This window comes from Mobula birostris, chromosome 20 (assembly GCF_030028105.1).
Source record: "Mobula birostris isolate sMobBir1 chromosome 20, sMobBir1.hap1, whole genome shotgun sequence".
In the NCBI taxonomy this organism is placed as follows: Eukaryota; Metazoa; Chordata; class Chondrichthyes; order Myliobatiformes; family Myliobatidae; genus Mobula; species Mobula birostris.
This window is the reverse complement of record NC_092389.1, coordinates 61,844,846-61,865,436: the sequence shown is the minus strand read 5'-3', so window position 1 is coordinate 61,865,436 and position 20,591 is coordinate 61,844,846. Positions and strand designations below refer to the sequence as shown.

At 45.3% G+C, this 20,591-nt stretch overlaps 1 protein-coding gene and 1 pseudogene across 1 annotated transcript in view; both read left to right on the top strand.

The window, feature by feature from the left end:
- The window catches only part of LOC140185028 (uncharacterized), a 346,977-nt gene that overhangs the window by 48,752 nt on the left and 277,634 nt on the right, over positions 1–20,591 (top strand). The gene's annotated exons all lie outside the window — the stretch shown is intronic.
- Positions 13,790–19,011, top strand: LOC140212713 (probable G-protein coupled receptor 139; annotated as a pseudogene).

Below are 20,591 nucleotides of genomic sequence, written 5' to 3'. Positions count from 1 at the left end.
CCCAGTGTTGAGGTCTCCATCTGCTGGTGATGAAAGAAATGTTGCTTCCATTTCTAAACTGATGATTCGTGGTATATTACAAAATTCCAAAATACCGGCTGATTTGGTCACTCAGCTCTCTTAACTGAACCCTCAAAAGCGCTCTGGCGTCTTAAAGGGAATCATCAGAATTCGGCCCTCTTCCCTGATATTCCATCCTGTACTAATGGGCTTCAGCATAATATTGCTGTGGGTAACATCTGCACAGGGTAAACCACATTAAGTGCCACAGGGTGAACCCTATTAAGCGCCATCTCCCATGAAAGGAAGTAAGATAAATGCAAAAACTAAGCTTGACTCCTGTCATAGTCCTCGTCTAGACGATTGTATTGACTAGGCAACCCAAGTGCCATGAACACAGCGGCCATGAGATTTCTGCTTTTCCGAATCCTGGTGATTTTTGCCAGAACAAAGTCATGGTTTTTGGAATGAATCCCAGCTGGAAGAGGTGTTCAGTTGGTGAACGGTGCGGAATTGATACTGATGCTCTCCAAGTGTGAATTTGAGCAGACTACAGTTACCTACCTGGGTAAAGTTGCACATCATGTCAAGTTTGCTTTATCGGGGCTGAGGTGGAAGTCGTTGCCAGCATCATAGAGAAGGCATTGTTGAGTTTTGCTCCTGCTGTAGCAACTCCTGATTTCAGCCGGTCCTTTGTTGTTTATGCTAGGGATGTTTGTGCTCCTCTAAGATTTTTTAATAGGGGTGGAGCATCCTGTGTGCTATTTCTATAAGAAACTTGAGGTCTGTATGAAACACTACTACGAAAAAGAGAGGGAGGCGTTAGCCCTTATTCTTGCCCTGAATCATTTGATGTCTATATTTCTTCCAATTCTCCACTCATTGCGTATGCACTCATTAACCTCTGGTCTCTCTCTGCAGAAACAGGAATACGAATCAGCGGTTAATGCGGTGGAGTTTATTCCTGCAGGGTTATGACCCACCTTTTTGCCACATTTGTGGAAGGAACAATGTGCTTGCAGAAGCTCTTCCGAGGACGAAGGTGTACCTGGCGTTCTATGTTTTCCATTCAACATATTGCATGCATTATTGGGGTAGCTTTAGGTTGCTGCAGAACAAACTTTCTGATGGGGGGTGTTATGACCTGCAAAATTCCTGGCATGTGTTTTATCTTTAACCCGTCTGGCAGTTCCCTGGGACACCTGCTATTCCCGTTCCATTGTTGGAACATGCCGGGAACTGCTTAAAAACAAAGCCATACCCATTATATTCCCCCTCCCCCCGCCAAATATCACCTATTCTTCAGCCAGCACTACCACACTAAACACCACAATTTTTCCCATTACCTTTATCTTAGTAAGTACCATTTGTCTGTAATTCCTGTTGTGGTACTTCCTGAGAGCGGAGATTTTAACAACGATTTTGGCCATAAATAGAAGGATCAGGTGTTAGAGTAAGCATTACTCCAGTCATCTTCCACAAGGAATTAAGAGTGGCCTAAACTCTAAATATGATTCAAAATGTTAATATTTTACAAGGAGTGTTGTCATATGTCTAATCATACAGAAAACAGACGGGCACGCGCGCGCGCGCGCGCGCGCGCACACACACACACACACACACACACACACACACACACACACACACATACACGCACACACACACATATAAAGACTTACACACACACACACACACACACACACACAAAGACACACACACACAGACGCACACACACTTACATATAAAGACTTACACACACACACACACGCACACACACACATACATATAAAGACTTACACACACACACACACAAAGACACACACACACAGACGCACACACACTTACATATAAAGACTTACACACACACACACACACACACACACACACACACACACACACACACACACACATGAAGAAATAGCAAGCAGGGTAGACAGTGGAGAAGCGGTAGTGCTCTTAGATTATAGCATGCCTTTTTCAAGGTGCCACGCATAAAGCCAGGAACTCGTGGTATTACAGGAAATATCTTTGCATGGATAAAGCAGTGACTGATTTGTAGGAGGTAAAGAGTGCGAATGAGGGGAGCCTTTTCTGGTTGACTTCCGGTGAGTAGTGGAGTTCCACAAGGGTCTGTGTTGCGACCGATCATTTTTATTTTATTTGTCCATAACTTGAATGATGGAATTCATGGTTTTGTTGCAATGCTTGCCGACGATATGAAGATAAGTGGAGGGGCAGGTAGTTTTGCGGAAATGTAGAGGCTACCCAAGGACACAGGTTCATTGAATTGGCAAATAAATGGCAGATGGACCTCCGTGCCGGAATGTGAACGGTCTTGCACTTCGATGGAGGACATTAAAGTGTTGTCTAGTTTATGAATGGAGAGAAGACAAACAAAAAACAAAAAACGAGGAACAAGGGGACTTGAGAGTCCTTGTGCAGGATTGCATAATAACTCATTTAAATGTCGAGTCTGTGGTGAGAAGGCAAATGCAATATTGGCATTCATTTCAGGAGGACTAGAGTATAAAACGAAAGGGTGAAATACTGAAAATGTATAAAGCACATGTGCGGCCTCACTTGGAGTATTGTGAGCAGTTTGGGCCTTTATCTTTGGGAGGAGATAGTGAAACTGGAGAAGATTGAAAGTGGGTTCAGGAAAATGAGACCAGGATTGAATGGCTGGTCACATCAGAAACATAAATTATAAAGTATAAACATATGTTGGCTCTGGGCCTGTATTCACTGGAATTCAGAGGAATGAGGCGTACCTCATTGAAATTTATCGAATAGTAGATGACTTCGATGGAGTGAATGTGGAGAGGATATTTTATATGCCTAAGCGTCCCAATTTTGCTGCTTTATGGGATGGTCTTCTGAGCTTATGGTCTTATTTACAACCACAAACAGGCATTTTGTTGAAGACCCTCTCAGTAGGGTCCCCTAAACTACAACGACATATTTTACTTCAATCAGTTGTGTTCGACTACTGGTTTATTTGAAGTGCATATTTGCATTGGACGCACATATAATTTATGTGACACTTCTGAAGGTACAGAGAGCTTTGTAGGACAAGTTAACTATCACAAATGGTTTAAGATCTTCTGAAATCTGAGAACTCTAATTACCGTTGTGAGGGTTGACACATGGACTGCAAGGAGTGCAGGACGACGCATCTTGTGTCGGTTCCATTGAATGTGGTGTCATGGTTGGCTCGGACACTGTGGGCTGGAGGTTCTGTTCCTGCGCTTTACCTTTCCCTGTTCTATGTGGCTGACAGACAAAGAGAGGGCAGCGAATTTTATTTTCTGAGACCATATGTGTATCTCAATGGACGTTGACATATTTTTGACCCAGTGACAAGTTTGGTACGTCTTACACGAACAAGCTGATGATAGTTGCTGGTAATCAGACGTGAGAGATAAGGTTGTAGTGAGATGAGCTGCGATCACAATTGGTGCAGCATAAGATTGGAGCACCGTTTAACACTCAGATGATCGCATAAACCGATGGATGAAAGCTGTACCGACTGAAGATGAAGTGGAGAGCTGGGTCAAATGGCGATTGAAGCAATGTCCTCTATGCTGGATGAATGCTACTCATAATTTACAGCCATCAGTCACATCACAATATTCATTGTCCGTAGTTTCACAAATAATTCGCTAAATTAGTCATAAGCTGTCACACTGGGACCTGTTTGACATACTGTAATCGGTTTGTAAATAATTTAAAAATCTTTATTCTTAACTGTGTTGAAATCAGTCCCTGTGGAGTCGTTAAATGGTATTAAAAACCCCAGACATGTGCTGCCTCAACATTTTATTCCGAGAGATCGCCTATAGTACAGGGGACAAATAACTAGACAGAGAAAATGTCTCCAATGTTTGATAGGTACCTGAGTGTGCAACGATCATTGTACGTGTTCATTGCCGTCGTTGGAGTTCTCGGTGAGTGACCAGAGAATTTATGTTTTGTATTCTGTGTGTTAACTTGGGTGAACATGTGTGAGATTATTTTACCAGCTTCCAACTTGATGCTCATTGGACCAATATACTTCAGTGATAACGATCCCGTCAATTGAACATCTTTATTTTTCACATTAATGTTAAATAAAGCTATATTTATACCTCAGCTCTCACACCATAAGACCGTAACTCAAGGGATCGACTCCGACGTTGCTCTTGCCTGAAACGACGCGTTGCATAGAGTGGTACCAGTGCTGCGGCGTGCAACCCTCCGGCAATGTGTGACTGGGAGAGTTTTACATCGTGTGTTTGACTGTTTCTGAGTTATTGATCAGAGTGAACACGTGACCTTTAATCTGCCCTTTTCCAGAGTTTACCTGTACCGGGACAGGGTAGCTCTTTGGGACGGTGTGCCTGGGGTGGGGGTGGGGGTGTGGAATTCAGTGGGACTTTGCCCAGAGTTGTACCAGTGTTTGGGACAGGCAGTGCTCTGGGAAGGCCTGATGGGGGGGATTTTAATAGCATCTTGTCCAAATTTGTACCAGTGCTAGGGATAGGTAGCTCTCCGGGAGCGTGTTACTGGGAGAGTTTCACATTGTGTCACTAGTTCTGAGTTGTTGATCGGTGTGAACCTGCACCTGCTTCTGTACTAACGTCTCCCTGTAGGGTCTCAGAGTCAATAATTGTGTCCGATCAACTGAAATAGGGTCAATGGATTGAACTGCGTCATCGAATTGTACTGAGCTGTAGAGTTAATCCATTAAATATACCTTTTGTTACTAAGATGTCTCAACATTCACTATGAGACTCGTCGTAAACTGAGTCACCACTTCACCCTGAAGAAGGGTTTCGGCTCGAAAAGCTGAGTGTGTTAAAGTTTATGAATGCTGCCTGACCCGCTGAGGTCCGACAGCATTTTGTGAGCTTTGCTCCCCTCTGTATCCCTTCTCGGCCAACTCAGATGCTGACTTTCCAGAGGCCTGGCCAGTCACTGTTAAATCAATGAAACCGGCCCCATCAGCGACTGGAATTGGGTTAGAAACAATTGTTGGTGCTCATGTAGCTCGGTTTTAATCTCCGATGATTCGGCACAATTCGTCTATTCCTAACACTGAAGAAGACTACAGTGTGACCAGTGATTTTTGAGCGGAAGCCGTTCAGCGACTCTAGCACTACCGACATTTATCTGAAACCCGAACCTGTGTTAATTCCCGGAGAACGTGTTCACTAATGCCGTATGTCTTCTCTCTCTCTCTCTCTCTGTCTCTCTCTCTCTCTGTCTCTCTCTCTCTCTCTTTCTCTGTCTATCTGTCTGTCTCTCTCTCTCTCTCTCTCTCTGTCTATCTGTCTGTCTCTCTCTCTCTCTCTCTCTTCAGTGAATTCAGCGGCGATTGTGATCCTGTCCCGGGGAAAGTGCGGCCTCTCTACCTGCACCACTTGCTACTTGGTGGCGATGGCAGCGGCCGATCTCCTGACCATTGTCACCGAGGTCATTTGTCTTCAAATCAAACTGTATTACTTAACGTGGAGTTTTCTGAATATTACCCCTGTCTGCACGGTTATCGAAGTCCTGAGGTTCACAGCCGCAGACTGTTCTATCTGGTTCACCGTCACTTTCACCTTTGATCGGTTTGTCGCCATTTGCTGCCAGAAGCTGAAAACAAAATATTGCACCGGGAAAACTGCGGCTGTGGTTCTGACAACAACCGGCGTAGTGTTCTGTCTGAAAAACGTGCCACGGTACTTCACGTTAGAATCCAGAGAGATCATCGACAATGTACCGTGGTTCTGTGCATACAGGGACCGTGTCTTCACTGACCCAGGGTGGGTGGGATACGATCGGCTAGATACGGTTTTAACTCCATTCCTCCCTTTCGGCATAATTCTGCTGTTGAACGCTCTGACAGTCAGACACATTTTAGTGGCCAGTCGGGTCCGTAAGGGGCTGAAGGGTCAGAGCAAGGGGGAGAACCGCAGTGAGCCGGAGATGGAGAGCAGGAGGAGGTCTGTGGTTTTACTCTTCACCCTCTCCGGCAGCTTCATCCTCCTGTGGATGACATACGTTGTAAATGTCATATATTATCAGGTCGCAGGAAAAGGATTCGATTTTACTGATTCTGAATGGATCTTTCACCTCGTCGGGTATTTGCTGAGGAATTTCAGCTGCTGCACAAACACGTTTATTTACGCGGTGACTCAGTCGAAATTCAGGGAGCAGGTGATTAGCGCAGTGAAATATCCGGTCACTTATGTGCTTTATTTAATTAATAAAGTCGCGTCCTGAGCACAAGCCATTTCTGCCTCCAGCTACTCTGAGTCACCGCATAATCTCCCAGGTGTTTTTCCCACGCGGGTTGTTCCAGTGGCTGGCCGCTCTGTGACATTAGGAGCAGCCAAGATATGGACAAGCTGGGAGTTTGTGCTGTATGTGTGTGTGCGTGGAGGTGGGGGTGTTGCGAAGTGTGCATGTGTGTGTATTTGTGTGTCTGTGTTTGTGGTTGTTTGTGTGAAGGAGAGAGACACGTGTTTAAACTGGAAAGAGTTTTGACAGGATGTTGCCAAGACAAGTGGCCTGGGTAACACAAAAGGTCTGGCCTGGCAGGGACTTTACTGCTTGCAACTTTTGTAGAATGAGAGGCACCCAAATCGAAACGATTAAGATTCGGAGAAGTTGCGATAAACTGGACGGTAACATTTCGTTCACGGGGACAACTGGAGTATTTCATATAGTTCCATGGAGCGATTCACCGCATGGTCTCCCAGTAGTCATTCCCGCTGACTATTGGAGCATATAGTAGAGTACCTTTGAGTGCCCTGCTTCTACGTTCTGCCCATATGGCCTCACAGGACGTTATCGCCAAAATGTCATTTCTAAATGCTGATATTACACCTCTCTCGCTCGGCTGAACCTCTATCCTAGTGACACAACTGTCGTACCAATATCGCTGAATAGTCATCTCTCGGTCCTGCCCTTCGCTCAGTCGTGTTTCTGTCACGGCGGTAACATCCCAGTCCTCACAGCTATTCCAGGTCGGTTCATCCGCCTGATCTGTTCAACACCGACCATGAAATGTGCTTTGTAAATGAGTATACCCGATATGATTTTTTTTTTTAGATTATGAGAACACTCAGTCCTCTTTTATTGTCATTTAGAAATACATACATAGATTAAGAAATGATATAATGTTTCTCTGGAGTGATCTCACAGAAAACAGGACAGACCAAGACTAACACTAACAGAACCACATAATTATAACATATAGTTACAGCAGTGCAAAGCAATACCATAATTTGATGAAAAAAGTCCATGGGCACAGTAAAAAAAAAGTCTCAAAGTCCCGAGTCGATCGACTCCCTAGTCCCCGATAACAGGAGGCAAAAGGGAGAAACTCCCTGCCATAAACCTCCAGGCACCGTCAACTTGCCGATACTTTGGAAGCAGCCGACCACAGCCGACACTGAGTCCATCCGTCCGAAAACTCCGAGCTTCCGACCAGACTCTCCGATACAGCCTCCCGAGCGCCATCCTCTGCCGACGCCTTCGACCTCACCCTGGCTGCTGAAACACGCAAAGCCGAGGATTTCGGGGCCTTCAGCTCCGGAGATTCCGGTTACCACACAGTAGCAGCGGCAGCGAAGCGGGCATTTCAGAAGTTTTCCAGATGTTCCTCCGTACGCTCACGTCTGTCTCCATCAAATCAGAATTGTGCACCGTCCCCTACTTGTCAGATAACAGGCATCATCACCGAAGTGGCCGCGCGCGCTGCTGTGGCGCTGCCATCCTCTCCCCCTTCCGGGAGGATTTATATTAATCTTTTCGGTACAACAGAGACAAAACACTTCAGAAGGATATTGATACTCTGCAACGGCAATATTGGAATTAACTCTCAGATTATAACATAGTCCTCGCCTTTATATTTCGCAAGTATGTGGATAACCCCACGCTCTAGTTTATTAACCCTGTACCATAGCCAGAACAACCAGATCTACAAATCCCTCTCATCGTCTCCATTACTAATCCACTCAGTTGGCCTCTGCAACCTTTTCAATGCAAACTCATCCTCAAACGTCCCTGCACTATCTCCAGTACAATCATATCCCACATTCCCTCTGAACTCTCTCAAATACAATCACACTCAATCCCCTCTGCACTCTCTCAAATACAATCACTGCCAATCCCTTCTGAACTGTGTCAAATACAATCACAGACAATCCCCTCTGCACTCTCTCAAATACAATAACTGCAAATCCCCTCTGAACTCTCTGAAATACAATCACAGACAATCCCCTCTGCACTATCTCAAATACAAACACAGACAATCCCCTCTGCACTCTCTCAAATACAATCATAGACAATCACCTTTGCATTCTTTGAAATACAGACACACCTCAATACCTTCGGCACCCTCCAATATAATCACATCCAAAATCCCGTCAACAACCTCTCTACAATACTGACACTCCCGATACGATACCCTCTGCACTTTGTCCTGGACAATTACATTCCAATTCTTTCTCCAACTTCTCCAGTACAATCACAACCCCATCCATTCTACCCTCTCCCATAGAACCACTTCATTAATGCCCTCTTTATCGTCTGCAGTGCAATCACACCCACAATCCCCTCGGCGTCCTCTCCAACGTGATCTCACGCTCAATCCCCTTTTGCGCTTTGTGCAATACAATCACATCCCAAACACCTCTGCATCCACTCCATTACAACAACACCCTATCTCTTCCATACCCTCTCCAATATTATCACATCCCAATAACCTGAGCATGCTCTTCAATTAAATTACTCTCCTAATCACCTCTGCCCTCTCTCCAATGTAGTCACACCCGCAATCCTCTCTGCATTCTCTCCAAAACAAGGGGTGATTGATAAGTTCGTGGCCTATGGTAGAAGGCGTCCATTTTAGAAAATCTAGCACATTTATTTTTTTTTTCCTACAGTTACACACTTATTCCAGCGGTCGTGCAGCGTACGGATCCCTTCTTTGTAGAAGTCGGCGTCGTGGACCTCCAGAAGTGGTCCACGGCAGGGGTGATTGATAAGATCGTGGCCTATGGTAGAAGAAGACGTTATTAACTTCCTTTCTGCATTTTTACTCATAGAGTTGAACTGCAGGTGCATGTAAGGAGAGCTGCACCTTAGGCCACGAACCTGTCCATCAGCCCTGCTGCGGACCACTCGTGCAAAGAAGAGACCCGTGTGCTGCACGACAGCAGGACTATGTGAGTACATGTAGGAGGGGACTATGTTAAACACAAATGTGCTTGGTTTCCTAAAATTTACTCCTTCTACCTTAGACCACAGACTTATCAATCACAACCCCAGTGTCCTCTGGACCCTAACCCATACAACGACAACCAAATTCCCCTCGGCACCTTCTGCAACATAATCACGCACTCAATGCGCTCTACACTGTTTACCATGCAACAACACCCCAATCGCCTCTGTACTTTGTCCTATGCAATTACATTCCAATATCCCTATGTACTCTCTGCTGTACAATCACAAACAATCCCTCATGCACCGTCGCCAGTACAATCACAAACCCCATCCCTTCTGGAACTTAACTGATAAAACCACACTCCTAATACCCCCGTCTCTACTTTCTGCGAAGGCTGAGAAAAGTCCATCTCCCACCCCCCACCCTCACTACATTCTACAGAGGTTGTATTGAGAGCATCCTGAGCAGCTGCATCACTGCCTGGTTCCGAAATTGCACCATCTCTGGTCGGAAGACCCTGCAACGGATAGAGATGTCAGCTGAGAAGATCATCGGGGTCTCTCTTCCCACCATTAGAGACATTTACACCACACGCTGCATCCGTAAAGCAAACAGCATTATGAAGGACCCCATGCACCCCTCATACGAGCTCTTCTCCCTTCTGCCTTCTGGCAAAAGGCACCGAAATATTCGGGGTCTCACGACCAGACCATGTAACAGCTTCCCCGAACTCAACAAACTTCTCAATACCCAGAGCCTGGACTGAAACCAACCTACTGCCCTCTACTATGCATATAGTCTTGTTTATTATTTATTGTAATGTCTGCACTGTTTTGTGCACTTTATGCAGTCCTGGGTAGATCTGTAGTCTAGTGTAGTTTTGTGTTTTTTTTATGTAGTTCAGTGTAATTTTTGTATTGTTCATGTAGCAACATTGTCCTGAAAAACTTTGTTTCGTTTGTACCGTGTACTGTACCAGCAGTTATGGTCTCAATGACAATAAAACGTGACTTGACTTGACTTGATGTTCTCCAGTATAATCACACGCCTGATCCCCTCTGCACTGTATACAAGACAATCGCATCCCAATCACTTTGTCCTATACAATCACATTCCAATTCCCTTTGCACCTTCTCCAGTACAATCACATCCAAAACCATTCTGCAGCCTCTCCCATACAACCACCTCCCTAATCCCCACTGCATCCTCTCCAAGTTCCTTTAATTAATTAAAGTAACTTAGGAGTAGGTAATGGTGGCAGCAATTAGGACAATCGAGTGCTCCGTATGCAGTATGTGGGAAGTCAGTGACAGCACAAATGTCCCTGATGACTACACCTGTAAAAGGTGCACCCAGCTGCAGCTCTTGACAAACCGAATTAGGGAATTGGAACTGGGGCTGGATGAACTTCGGGTCATTCGTGAGGCAGGGGAAGGAATAGACTGGATTTTAAGGGAGATAGTCACCCCTAAAAGTCATGAGGCATGAAGCTGGGTGACTGTCAGGAAAGGGAAGAGGAGTAGACAGAATGAGCAGAGCACCCCTGTGACCGTTCCCATCAATAATAAGTATACAGTTTGGATACTGTTGGTGGGGACGACCCACCAGGGGCATGTAGTGGTCACGTCTCTGGCACCGAGACTGGACCCTCAGCTCAGAAAGGAAGGAGGGAAAAGAGGAGAGCAGTAGTAATAGGGGATTCCATAGTTAGGGGGACAGATAAGCGGTTCTGTGGGAGAGATCGAGAATCCCGGATGTTCTGTTGCCTCCCTGGTGCCAGGGTCCGCGATATTTCGTATCGCGATCTCAGTACCCTCAGGAGGGAGGGTGAGCAGCCAAATGTCGTGGTCCATGTAGTGAGCAATGACGTGGATAGGCAGGAGGATGAGGTCTTGCAAAGAGAGTACAGTATAGGGAGCTAGGTGCAAAGTTGAAGGTTAGGACCTCCAGGGTTGCAAACTCATGATTGCTACCCGTGCCACGTGCTAGTGAGGTTAGAAATAGGAAGATAATGCAGCTAAATACGTGGCTAAGGAGATGGTGCAGGAGGGAGAGCTTCATGTTTGCAGACAATTGGGCTTTGTTCTAGGGATGGTGGGACCTGTTACGACGGGACGGTTTGCACCTGAACTGGAGGGGGCCGAACATCCTTGCGGGTAGGTTTGCTAGTTCTGCTCAGAGGGGTTTAAACTAGATTTGTAGGGGAAGGGTGTTGGAGCAGATAGTGTTAGAGCAGATAGTGAGGTGGAGGAGGATAAAGGTCATGCGAGGACTGCATATATAGACAGTATTCAAAGGTTTGTACGTGATAGAAGTGCTCTCAGGTGCATCTATTTTAATGTAAGGAGTATTGTAGGTAAAATAGATTAGTTTAGGGCGTGGATTGACACGTGGGATTACGACATTATTGCCATTAGTGAGACATGGTCGCAAGAGGGGCAGGACTAATAGCTTAATGCTCCGGGGTTCCGTTGTTTCAGAGGTGACAGAGGGGGAGGGATGAAAGGGGGAGGAGTGGCATTACTAGTCAGGGAGAATATCACAGCTGTGCGTATACAGGACAGCCCGGAGGGCTTGTCTACAGAGGCCATATGGGTGGAGCTGAGGAACGGGAAAAATGTGACCACACTAATAGGGTTGTATTATAGACCGCCCAATAGTCAGAGAGAATTGGAGGAGCAAATCTGTAGAGAGATAGCAGACCGATGTAAGAAACAGAAGGTTGTAATAGTAGGGGATTTTAACTTTCCACATATTGACTGGGATTCCCATACTGTGAAAGGGTTAGATGGCGTGGTGTTTGTCAAATGTGTTCAGGAAAGTTTTCTAAATCAATATATAGAGTTACCAACGAGAGAGGATGCAATACTTGATCTCCTATTAGGGAACTAGACAGGTCAGAAGTATGTGTAGGCAAAAATTTTGGGTCTAGTGACCATAATGTCATTAGTTTCAAGTTAATTATGGATAAGGATAAGCCTGGTTCACGAGTTAAGGTTCTAAACTGGAAAGGGGCTAAATTTGAGGAGTTGAGAACAGATCTAGGAAGAGTGGATTGGGAAAAAGCTGTTTTATGGCAAGGATGTGTTTAGTATTTATTCTAGGCATTCAAAGGCGAAATTTTGGGATTGCAGAGTTTGCATGTTCCTGCCAGGATTAAAGACAAAGTTAACAGACATAGGGAATCTTAGTTTTCAAGGGATGTTGTCGATCTGGTTAAGTAAAAGAGAGAGGTATATAGCAGGTATTGGCAACAAGGAACAGATGAGGTACTTGCAGAATATAGAAAATGTAAGAAAATACTAAAGAGGGAGATCAGAAATGCAAAAAGGAGACATGAGGTTGCTCTGGCAGATAATGTGAAGGTAAACTCTAAAGGTTTCTACAAGTACATTAAGAGTAGAAGGATAGTAAGGGACAAAATCTGTCCCCTTAGTGGCCGTCTATGTGTCGAGCCTCACGAGACGGGAGAGATCTTAAACATTTTCTTTTGCATTAGTATTTACTCTGGAAACTGGCATAGTGTAGGTGGAAGGACGGGAAACAAGCAGCAGTGTAATAAAACATTTAGAGATTTTTAAGAGAAGGAGGTGTTTTCTGCCTTACGGCGAATAAAGGTAGATAAATCCCTGGGGCCTGATATTTCCTCGGACCTTGAGAGAGATTAGTGTAGAAATTGCAGGGGCCCTGGCAGAAATATTTAAGATGTCCTCAGCCACGGGTATGGTGCCGAAGGTTTGGAGGGTAGCTCATGTTGTTCCGTTGTTTAAAAGAGGCTCCAAAAGTAAAGCAGGTAATTACAGGCCAGTGAGCCTGACATCGGTAGCAGGTAAATTACTGGAAGGTGTTCTGAGAGATCGGATATACAAGTATTTGAACAGCCAAGATCCGATTAACTATAGTCAGCTGGCTGTATGCGTGGTAGATTGTGTTTAACGATTCTTGCAGAGTTTCCCGAGGAGGTTACCAAGAAGGTAGATGAAGGAAAGGCTATGGATGATGTCTACGTGGACTTTACTAAGGCTTTTGACAAGGTCTCACATGGGAGGTTAGATTAGAATGTTCAGACACTAGGTATCCATGGAGAGGTTGTAAACTGGATTCAAAATTGGCTGTGTGGGAGAAGACAGAGAGTGGTAGTGGATGATTGCTTCTCAGACTGGAGGCCTGTGACTAGTGGTGTGCCTCAGGGATCTGTGCTGGGACCATTGTTGTTTGTTGTCTATATCAATGATCTAGATAATAATGTGATAAATTTGGATCAGCAAGTTTGCTGATGACACTAAGATTGGAGGTTTTGGACAGCGAGCAAGGCTTTCAAAGGTTGCAGAGGGATCTGGACCAACTGGAAAAATGGGCCAGAAAATGGCAGATGGAATTTAATGCAGACAAGTGTGAGGTGTTGCATTTTGGAAGGACAATCAAGGTTGGACATACAAAGTAAATGGTAGGGCACTGAGGAGTGCGGAGGAACAAAGGGATCTGGGAGTTCAGATACATAATTCCCTGAAAGTCGTTTCACACGTAGACAGGGTTGTAAAGAAGGCTTTTGGCATCCTGGCATTCACAAATCAAAGTTCTGAGTATAGGAGTTGGGATCTTATGGTAAGGTTGTATAAGACATTGGTGAGGCCAAATTTAGAGTATTGTGTGCAGTTCTGATCACCTAACTACAGTAAGATTGAAAGAGTGCAGAGAGGATTTACTAGGATGTTGCCGTGTCTTCAGGAGTTGAGTTACAGGGAAAGATTGAACCGGTTAGGACCTTATTCCTTGGAGCGTGGAAGAATGAGGGGAGATTTGATAGAGGTTTACAAAATGATGAGGGGTAAAGATAGATAAATGCGAGAAGGCTCTTTCCACTTAGATAAGGAGAGATACCTACGAGAGGACATGGCTTTAAGGTGAAAGGGGAAAGGTTTAGGGGGAACATTAGGAGGAACTTCTTCACTCAGAGCGTGCTGTGAGTGTGGAACGAGCTGCCATCTGACGTGGTAAAGGAGGGCTCACTCTTAAGTTTTAAGAATAAATTGGATAGATACATGGGTGGGAGAGGTCTAGAGTGTCATGGACTGGGTGCAGGTCAATGGTACTAGCGGAATAAAGTTTCAGCACAGACTAGAAGGGCCGAATGGCCTGTTTTCTGAGCTGTAGTGTTCTATGGTCCTATGGTTCTAATGTGTAGGTGTACCCCTGATTTGGGGTTAGATTATATTATTAGATTATGAGGACACGCAGTCCTCTTTTACTGTCATCGAGTAATGCATTCATTAAGAAATGATACATTGTTCCTCCATAATGACATCACAGAAACACAAGACAAACCGACTGAAAAGGTGACAAAAACCACATAATTATAACATATAGCTACAGCAGTGCAACGCAATACCGTAATTTAATGAAGAACAGACCATGGGCATGGTTAAAAAAACAGTCTCATAGTCTCTCGAAAGTCCCATCATCTCTCGCAGACGGTAGAAGGAAGACAAAAAACTCTTCCTGCCATGAGCTTCCAGCGCCGCAAACTTGTCAATGCAGCATCCTGGAAGCACCCGACCACAGCCGACTCTTGAGTCCGTCCGAAAACTCCGAGCTTCCGACCAGCCCTCCGACACCGAGCACCGAAACCCATCTCTGCCGAGCGCTTCAACCCCGGCCCCGGCAACAGGCAATAGGCAAAGCCAAGGATTTGGGGCCTTCACCTCCGGAGATTCTCGATCGCACAGTAGCAGCGGCAACGAAGCAGGCATTTCAGAAGTTTCTCCAGGTATTCATCCGTGCTTCTTCACGTCTGTCTCCATCAAATCAGGATTGTGCACGGCCCCTAGTTAACACATACGATATCATTCGGAGCGGCCGCGGGCGCTGCGTCGCGCCACCATCTTCTCCTCCAACCCACCCCACCCCGCCCCCCAGGATTTGGGGATGTGCGAATATTTCGGAGTTTGTCAGCGAATGTGTGAGTACACAGGTATTTTGGGGGTGTCAGTTGCTTTGGGGTGCACACTCATTTGAAAGTTGAATGAGGATTTTCCGGTGAGCAGAGAGTTATGGGTGTACACTGATTTGCAGATATATGGAGAGTTGGGTGTGTTGACGGATTCGGGGGTGAACACTGACTTTGAGGAGCTGTTGGATTTGGAGGTGTTTCGAATCTCCAGGTTGTTTCGTTTATAGTTAAACGCGATACGAACTTTACCATCTGTACTTTTTAAAATGGAAGCAGCCATTCTGTGAACTGTTTGAAATGATTCTTTTGCTGGGATAGGCTAATGTGCATGTGGGAGAATCAGTGGGTTCGGATGCGCAAAGGATTCGGGGGTGCAGACGGATTTGAGAATATGCGCTCATTTAGGAGTGTTTTGGAGAATATGGGGGATGTACATGGATTTGGGAATGTGGACAGGAATGGGTGTTTGCCAGCTAATGTTGGGGGTGCATGCGGATTGGGGGCAAACATTAACTCAGAGATGCACACGGATTTCGGAGCACATTTGAGTGTGTGGAGAGATTTGGGAATGCCGGCGGATTTCAGGGTGCATACGGATTTTGGAGGTTCGGTGGTTTTGGAGCGTACATTCGGGGTGTGTATGTATTTCAGGGTTCTGAGGATTTGGAGGTGTGATGACTATCAGACTTGTTTTGTTTAGAGATAATACTAATAAATGCATTTTGAACGTTGAAGTTTGTTCTTGCTATTTTCTAAGATGGAGACGGCCGTTTTGTGAACTATTTGAAATGATTTTGCTCTGAGGTGATCCAATATGCAAGTGTGTCTGCTGATTTGGAGCTCTGACGAATCTCAAGGTTGTTTCATTTGTACATAGATTAATAATGAATGCAATTTGAATTTTGACCTCTGTTCTTGATTTTTATGGTTCAGGCAGCCATTTTGTGAAGTGTTTGAAACGAGAGGTCGGGAGCATGTGCAGTTTACGGAGACAGAGGGGAAGGGACTGAACCGAGGGGATAAATTGAACTGGATGTCTATGGATACGTGTAGAGGCAGGCCGGGTCAGGCAGAAACAATGGGTTGTTCCACACAGAGACACGGAAACACGCTACACAGAACGGCAGTTCCTTATCCGCCTCTCCAGCTCTCCGCCGTGTTCCTTAACACACAGGTGGTGATATGATTAAAACAGACTCAACCCCCTACTAGACTGCTGAGCTTTATGGCCATGTATTAGGGTTAAGGGTGGGTCCTGGTGAGCACGGAAATGTTCTGACTGTGACTGAGTCACTGACGATGTTGGAGGGTTTTGTGGATATGAAAGTGTTTATGCATCATCACAAACAGATCCCTTCCTTAGAGTCCCCCAAGCACAAATTATTCCACGCGTTTATAGTCTCAAGGTGAATAGTAACAGTAGGTGATTCAATACAATTTCACAAGCTATTAATACATAATTTACTTCAATATTCTGTGTCTCTCAAATGGCTCTATTACAGTACATACCTACTGTGGAAGCACATTTAATTGATAAGGCATCGCGGAAGGTTCAGTCACATTTTGGCACAAACTAATGCACACGAATAGTACAAACATTATATCAGTTAATTCTTTAATCGCAATCTGTCACCACAGAGATTGCACCTGCCTGACGAAATTGGTTTGTAAATAATTTAAAAACAGTTATTTTTAACTCTGTTGAAATGTGTTCCTGAGGAGTCGCTAAGTGGTATTAAAAACCCCAGGTATGTGCTGGCTTAACATTTCATTCCGAGAGATCGCCTGTAGCACAGGGAGACAAATCACTGGACAGAGAAAACGTCTGCAATGTTGAATAGTTACTACAGTGTGCAGAAAATATTGTACGTGTCCATTGCCGTCATTGGAGCTCCTGGTGAGTGAGCAGAACAATTCATGTTTGGTATTTCTGTGCGTTAACCCATGTGAATCTGTTTATGATCATTTGACAAGCTTCTAACTTGATGATAATTATACAAATATCCGTCAGAGATATTGATCCTGTCAGTTCAACACTCTGACATTTCATATTTAATGACAAGCGGAACTAAACTCCTGCCTGTCATCTAACTCACGGGATCGACTCGGACGTTGCTCTTGCCTTCAATGCCACCTTATCCGGAGTTGTGTCGGTGTGGGGACAGGCAGCTCTCCCGTAAGCTGTGACTGGGATGGGTTTACATTGTGAAGTTCACTGTTTCTGAGTTATTGATCAGAGAGAACCCCTGGTCCTGTATTTCATGTCTCCCTGTGGAGTCTGTCACAGTCGGATCTCACTGCCTGTCGGTCAATAATTGGGTCTGATCACCTGAACCACTGTCCACGGATCTGCTGACGATAGTTATCAAATTGAACTGCGTTGCGGAATTAATCCATTAACGGAGCCACTCAGTCTCGGGTTACTAAGTTGTTCCTGCTTTCCCTCTGAGACGCGTCGTAAACTGGGGCACCGCTTCGTCCTGTAGAACAGTCTTGGCACAACACCAAAGCTTGTTCAATTCCATGTTTGCTGCCTGACCTACTGAGCCCTCCAGTATTTTGTCTGTGTTGCTCCCCTGTGTCTCCCTTCTCGGCCCCATCAGATGCTGAGTTTCCGGAGACCTGGTCAGTCACGGTTAAATCAGTGAAACCGGCCCCGTCAGCGACTGGAATCGGGATCAGCACCGATCGTTGTTGTTCATGCAGATCGATTTTATCCCCGACGATTCTGCACACATTGTCTTATCTCCGCACTGAAGAGGGCAGGTCAGAGACAGTGTGACCCGTGTTTGATGTTAGATTAGCAGCCGTTCACAGACTCCAGCACTCCTGACCTTTAGCTGAAACCCTATTCCTTGAGGAACGTGTTCAGTAATGCTCAGTGTCTCTCCCTCCCTCCCCCGTCCCCGTCTTTCACCCCCTCTCCCGCCCCTCCCGCCTCCCCCACACACAGTGAATTTAGTGGCGATTGTGATCCTGCCCCAGGGAAAGTGCGGCCTCTCTACCTGCACCACTCGCTACCTGGTGGCCATGGCAGCGGCCGATCTACTGACCATCGTCACCGAGGTCATTTTGTCTCAAATCAATGAGTATTACTTCCCGATGAATTTTCTGGACATCACGCCTGTGTGCAGTGTTATCGATGTACTGAAGTGCACAGCCACAGACTGTTCTGTCTGGTTCACCGTCACTTTCACCTTTGATCGGTTTGTCGCCATTTGCTGCCAGAAGCTGAAAACAAAATATTGCACTGGGAAAACTGCGGCTGTGGTTCTAACAACAACCGGCGTACTTTTTTGTCTGAAAAAACATCCCCCGGTTCTTCACACGGGAACCCAGCATGATAATCGACAACATACCTTGGTTCTGTGTACTCATGGGCAGGTATTTCGCTGACCCCCGGTGGGTAGTATATGACTGGCTTGATACAGTTTTAAATCCATTCCTTCCTTTCGCTGGGATCCTGCTGCTCAACGCTCTGACCGTCAGGCACATTTTAGTGGCCAGTCGGGTCCGTAAGGGGCTGAAGGGTCAGAGCAAGGGGGAGAACCGCAGTGACCCGGAGATGGAGAGCAGGAGGAGGTCTGTGGTTTTACTCTTCACTCTCTCCGGCAACTTCATCCTCCTGTGGATGACAGTGGTGGTAAATGTCATGTATTATCAGGTCTTAGGGAAAAGATTCAATTTCAATGATTCTGAATGGATCTTTAACTACGTCGGGATTTTGCTGAGTGATTTCAGCTGCTGCACAAACACATTTATTTACGCGGTGACTCGGTCAAAATTCAGGGAGCAGATAGTTAGTGCGGTGAAATATTCTGTCCCCTCCGTGCTTCAATTCATGAATAAAACCGCGTCCTGAGCACAAGACGGAGGTGGCCACAATTTCTGCAGTCGGGACGCCAGCTCCTCATATTCACTGCCTGATCTCCGAGTTGTTATTCCGGGACTGACTGTCCCATCGTCTGGCAGGTCTGGAACATTAGGATAGTGTGTTTCTGGGGAGGGTCAAAACACTGTCCTGGACTCGTCAGATATCAGTCAACGAACTACACTGGAATGCCACCAACTGATTGGTCTATGGATATGCCCATCTATCCCCATTCCCGCCCACCAACCTCACAGTCCGACTTTACCACAAGACAGCGGGAGTTCTAGTCTTATGCTGGTTGGCTAATCCAATGTCAAACACACCAGTTTCCGCCTAGCTTTTAAATGATTGTCTAACATGAATGAATGGGGCGGGCTTTGGATACATGTCGGTTGACGCTCCGACTTAATGCGCGTTCCCGCCACTAACTGGACTGGAAAATGGTGCAGAGAAATGGGAAATAAAACCCTCGTACTTATTTTTTTTCTAATGAAAGCTAAATTACCCCCCCCCAAAAAAAATCCTATAGATTGTACAAAATGAAATCCAATAGAGTGAATCGAGTTAAACTCATTCCCACAACTAAAATGAAAGATATCCACCCTCAACGATTGTAATTAAATCTGCATTTCATTTCCATCTACTTGATCAGCTTCACCCTGAAACAGTGTGTGTTGAAATGCTTCATAATGACAAAATCTACACAGCCCAGTATGAAGTTTTCAAACACAACGTAGGGAATAATTCTTTATAGTATGGCCAATTCAGGTCGTGTCACTATAATTCCTTCCTTTCTTGTTTGTAGCCACTTCTCCCATGAACCCAACACTGTTCGATATCTGTAAAGGTGTCTCCCCTTGTGCCCAGTGTCCCACTAGATTTCCCATAAACCCCTCATTCTTAACCCTGCAAACCCTGAAACAGGTTCTGATTTGCAACGTGGAAGGTCTTTATCCACAGTCGAACTCTTAACAGCTTTTGTGACTAAACAGTCAACCCGCTCATTCCCCTCAGTACCTCCATGTGTGGAGACCCCTCAGAAGAAAATGTATAATCCAATACTTTGCGTATGAAATAATGTTTGATGAGTTTCCAACAGTAACTCTGACCGACTGCTAGTGTCCAGCTAGTCCCAGACTGACCAATCCGTTTTAAAATTCATCAAAACCGAAAACAACATCTGAACAAATTACAACTTTACGTGGAAGAATTTCCTCCAAACACTATAGGTCTAGAATGATGGCCACATATTCTGCAGTTTTTACAGATAAATGGTCGGTAAGCTGTTTCTTTATCGTTACCTTTAATCCGGGCACAACAAACACCATCATCCCCAGTTAAATTGCCTTTTGATTCCTCTGCAACAATGGTTAACATATCAAAATAATTGTCTTTAATATATTGATGAACCAGCAGATCCTCAGGCATAACAGAGTCCTTGGACTTTACTAAAATGTGAGACCTAAAATCAAGTAGTCACAGACAGAACAAAGTGGCGTTTCAGAGAACGTGACAGTGCGGTATATTGCATAATCCAACAATCCCATCTTCCCAGCCTGATTAGGTCCCAG